The following is a 5,589-nucleotide window of genomic DNA, read 5'->3' as shown; positions in this document are numbered from 1 at the left end:
TATTTGCTAACAACGGAGCAAAGTTACCCCTAACCTGCCAGCGCTGCAATTTTCCACCATATAAGCACACAGGGGGTAGATTCTGAAATTCATTTATCGCAGTCAGCAGATATTACGGAGACGTATTTCAGATAATAACTACGCGAGCCTCTCCCAGGTTGCAGGCTGCCTCCCTGCTCCCGCCACCGCGGAAAAGACCCCCATAGACCGCCGGCTGCAACGTTCAACCTTTCCATGCTCCTCGCAACTTGCAGAGCCACTTCTGCACCTTCTTCTACGGCTCTCTTCTTCTTCTTTTTCTCTGGGTACGTTTAAAGTCCCGTCCCTGCCATCCGACTCCGTTTATTTGCACACCAAAGCTGAATAAAACACGCTTCCCATTCCTGCCTGTTCTTAAACTGGAGGATCAATTTCAGCCATGTCCTTCCAACCCCATCAAATGAAATAATAATAATAGTAGTAGTAATAAAAGTTGGAGCCTATTATTGTTTTGCTCAAAAATCTCAATTAAAAATCGACAACGGAAATAGGCTAGGAAGGAAGAAAGAAAGAAGAAAGAAAAGAGGGATAGATAGATAAATAGATAGTAATAGCAGGATTAGTAACAGGATATAAAACTTTAAAACCATCCGTAGACGAATAATTTAAGTAATTACTTTCCCTCTATTTTGCACAGGGATAATTTCAGCCTGTTCTAAAATCCTTTTCAAGTAATTATTGTCGTCCAAGTACTTGCAGCAGTATAATTAAGGTTTTTTTTCCCTCTGTCTCTGAAAAAAAAGTGAAAATTTTATTTTTTCTAAACACTTTTATTGTCGATTGAGCACAGTTTGGTTTAATCTGGGAACATAAAAATCCAGAAATGCTGTACATAAGTAAAGAGCGCTTAATATGATAGCTTTTTTTTTTTTTGCAGGGGGGTGGGATGTATAAGAGTTTCTACCAACAGTAACAACCAAAATAAGTGGATTGAAGTGTTTTCCAAAAAGACCTTCAATTCTCGTGCCGGTGGATGCCTATGTGCCCCTAGAAATGTTTACCAAAGGGAATTAAAAAAAGGACGGAGTTGCTACACAAATCCAAAATAGAGGAGGAGAAAACGGGAGTGAAGTTGTTCTTGGAAGTTAACATTTTTATCAAGTGCAGTAGAATTTTATGGTCATGATGTGGTACTAACTCACCAATGTAGCAGAAATCAATGGCTGACCTTAAATCATTCATATACTGTACTACAGATTCCTGATGAAAGGAAAATGTTTCTATTATAAGAAAAAACAAGAGAGAGAGGATAATTTATAAATACCCAGTGGAGGAAAGATTTATTAGGAAATCAGACGGAAAAAAAAAGGAGGGAAAAAAAACCTTACTAGGTAAACTCTAACTTTTCATTACTTTGCATTTTACTGAGTATATACAATGGCTTTTCTACTATTTTTTTACAGGTAGCTCTATTTAAATTGAGATTTGTTTTTGTAGCATTCCAAACCCGTCTGGTGATGGTTAAACTTTGCCCCTGTAAACACTATACTCCATTCTGCAGGGAAAGCCGCTGCTTTTGCCTTGTGTACTGGTTAAACCGTGTTATATTCCGTTCCGGAAAATTGTTCATGGGAAATTGACAAATTTGTTGTACCTCTGAGGAGAAGGATTCATTCAGAAAGTGTGCGGATCATCAAAGTTGGAAAGAAACTTCCTATTAAAATCGTGTGATTCTTTCCCCTTTGTTTCCTTCTCCATGACATACGTATACACACACACATATATACATATATATACATACAGTGAGTGAATATAGGAACTAAATATTTCAATCTTTATTCCTTTTTGATTTTGAGGGCGATTTTTTTTTTAAAGAAACGTGAATTGAGGGATAAAACTTTATGTGGTTGCTCCTAGTGGGATCTTGTCCTGTAGTAAAGCATGAGACATGAATACGATTTGGAATTAATTTAAAAATACATTTTAGGCCCCCCCCCCCGCAGTGATGTTTTCAAACATATTTCTGGACACGAGTGGAGCACACGGCCAAGAATAGCCGGGGACCGGGCTAAGTGGCACCAAGGATGCTGTTTCCATAGTTGTAAAATAAATAATAGCACCTGACTCTCAGATGATGATGATGATGATTTTGCCTAGAAATCAAAACCAGTTCAAATCAATGATACGGAAAGTGCAGATTTTTTTTTTTTGGGAGCAAGGTGAAACGCGGGGAAACACGTCGTGTGTTTCCCAACTCTTTCACCCTTTCCTTTTCCTTTTTGTAAAGATAAAGCTTGGCTTTTGGAATAATTAAAAGACCCCCCTCCCTCCATGAACCAGACGGACTAACCGCATGGAAGAAGAAAGAGATGCGTTTTCCAATGAACAGTTGACATAAATGCATGTTTCATCTCAAGCCTCCGCTCTTCCTACATTTTCCCCCTGTTTTTTGAATCTCGGATAATTTACAGGCGCAGGAAAAAATAGATGTAACCTATAAAATCGGCAAAATAGCTATAATTAACCCTATATTTTATGTCTCGGGATTATTCATGCTCTTCGGCAACATCCCGTTTGTTGTTTCGACTGAAATCAAGGTGTTATTAAATAGCCTTAATGCTGAGTAACTGGCCCGCTCGGGTTTTTAACGTGGAGCAACAGCGCCATCTAGTGACCATTCGGGTTAGGTATTTGTTCCCCCATCTGCTCAACCAGATGAAGCCAATAAAAGCGTGTAGGTGGCGGAAAGAGAGAGAGAAGGGGGGAGAGTAAGGGTGGGGGGAACTTTCCTCATTTCCCATGGGGTGGGTAGGAGAGACTGGAAATAAAGACACGGATTAGGGTATTTTGCAGAGGGGTAAAGCCCCCTTTGCTTAGCTTGGCTTTTCTCTCCCTCCACCCCTCCAGCTTCTGAGTTTGGGGCAATAAAAAGAGGGGGAAATGGGTTTGCTTTTGAAAACCACTATTGTTTCAAATCCCGAGACTAAACAATTGGGCATTTTCCTCTGGAGGGGGAAGGCCGGGGCTGTAAATAGATAAAGAGCTTCCCAAACCCAGACGTCTCGCCAGAACTGAGTGTGTGTGTGTGTGTGTGTGTGTGTGCGCGCGCGCGCGCGCGTGTGCGTGTGTGTGTGTGTGTGTGGTTGTTGTTGTTGTGTTGTGAGTTTATGGCTCTGGACTTCTGGCAGCCTGGAATGACTAAGAAAGAAAGAACAAAGACAAGCTCCCGAAGTGCTGGATTTTCACGGCTTCTGCAAGAGAAGAATAAATTAACACAGTCCCTCCCCTCACCCTTTTTCTTTTTTTTAACTCCCCCCCAAACAAAAATCCCCAAACAGAAACAAAATAAAACTAAAACTTTGCATGTGGCTGAAGCAGAAACAAGAGTATTTACAGGTTGAGAGTTTCCCCACATTCCCAAGTCGTTGTAGTAATTTAGGAGCTCCTGAAAGTTTTCTTGCACTGTTTGCTTTACAGCCGTTTAGTTCCTTAACCTTCAGAAATTTATACCCTGTAAAGTTTTATAGCGGTCATATTCTTTTATTGCAGCGCACTGCACTGAATTTTCTTTTTTTATGACAAGTTACTTCCCTTTTCTCTCTTTCTCCAATAAGCTCCAAATATCTTTCCCCTTCTTTTGTTTTTGTCCCTCCCGCCCTCTTTTCAGGATTGCCCCATAGAAAGGGGATTTAAAAAAAAGGGGGGGGTAAAATATTGCCTTTTAGAGCCCTCATTATTATGGTAAAAATGAGTGGGGAGTGAATCCTGGTTGCGTTTCTCACTACCTGTTTCATGATGATCTGTAATGGGGCTTGAGGCTGTTTATTTTTGTTAAATATATCTATTTATATATACACTTCCAGGCACTTATATTTCTGCAGGAGGCATAAATTGTAAAACGATTTTAGAGACAGAATTATAGTAACCTCTCATTAAGCCCTTGGAAAAAAAAAGAACCATATGTCAAATATTATCATTATTCCTCCTGCTGGAGGTAGGCTTTTTTCCTGTCCTTTTCCAAAGGGATTTATTTTTGGTGGGGAGGGACACAAATGAAAAAAGCCCCATCACTTCATAATTAGCTTATTTTAGCTAGATTATTTGCCAAAATCAAACCCCTTGAAGTGGTATAACTAAGCACAGACTACAAAGACTTTCAGTCTCAACTAGGTTTTGGCAAAACTGATTTGGAAATGGAGAAGGCTGAAGTAGAACCAGGAAAACATTGAATGCATTGGAAATTTTTTTTTTCATTTGCCCCTGGACGATTTTTTTTTACGCAGGCAAAAATTGATCTTTATAATACACTTAAAGAGCCACTAAAGGATGCAGGAAAACACAATGAAAATATTTCTGAAATTTTAGACGAAGCAGTATAACACAATGAGATATAGGTTCTGTTGTTCTAAAATCGATTTTTATTCTGGAGCATTAAACATCTGTGGAAAATACATTTGGGCTTGTGCTACAGAAAACAGGATTTCCAACATTTTTTTCCCCTTTAAAGAAAGCAAATTCCCTACTAAAAGGAACTAACATTATTTTTTACTATATTTAGAAAGCATCTTGCAATTGTTATGTTAAAAATATCCGTTCATTACCACAGCTCTAAGGGAAGTGAAAAAGGAACGATTGCTAGATCCTAGTGTTCAATAGAGTGAATAAATGCAGTAAGTGATGGGAAATGTTACTTACAAAGCACTAAGTATTTGGGTGAGCCTAGACTTTAAGCAGTTTGGGAACCGTATTGCAAATATAAGAAAGGTCTTCAGTTGGTTAAAACCGGATTTGGGATTTATCTGTACTTTAAATGAAAATAATGTTAAAACATAAATTAAAAAAATAAAACAATCAGAAGTAGATTCCTGAACTTTAACATGCCCGAATGTTTGAGGGTTTTTTCATCATAAGATAATAACGGGTAAACCTGGGTTCAGAGGTGGATTTTTTTTTAAATTTTAAAATGGAGGAAAAATTGTCTTGGAAACTGGGATTTGGAGTTTGTTTTGAGAAGGGACCAGGGAGTGTTTCCTACTGGCAGAAGTTAGTTTAACCAGCTGCGGCCCCTGCACAGAGGCATTTTAAATTCTAAAGGAGCCACTTCGGGATGGAAAGTTTTGCATGAGAAAGTCTAGGCAGAAAAAACTTTCTGAAGAATGGGCTTAAACCCCGAAGATCTGGTTTCTAGTCGAGTGAAAGATTGTGTGTTTTTTTCCTCCCCTTGCAGGGAAGCTGCAGTGGTGTGAATTTCAGTGTACACCAAAAAGATTATCTTAGGATAATCTACCCAACGCTGAAAATAGGACTATCAAATCTCTACAGAGCACTCGCTTATCAGCACATCAAAGTGGTATAAAAATCTCCTACTAAAAGTACAAGCGGCTTATTCGTCTATGAAATTAGATTTGTATCGTTTGGCTCACAAATTCACCAGAAAGATATTTATTTTCCTTTCTTCTTCTTCATCTTCTTTTCTTCTTCTTCTTCTTTGTAACCCCCCCCCCCCTTTCCCCCCTAGTAAAACTCGCCACCCTACACTGCGTCATTTCTAGAAAGACTTTTGGTAGCTCAATATACAAATGTGCACACGAGAGAAAAAATAATAATAAC

The sequence above is a fragment of the Gavialis gangeticus genome, unplaced genomic scaffold, assembly GCF_001723915.1.
Source record: "Gavialis gangeticus isolate Ggan-Ray unplaced genomic scaffold, GavGan_comp1, whole genome shotgun sequence".
Taxonomy (NCBI): domain Eukaryota; kingdom Metazoa; phylum Chordata; order Crocodylia; family Gavialidae; genus Gavialis; species Gavialis gangeticus.
This window is presented reverse-complemented; position numbering follows the sequence as displayed.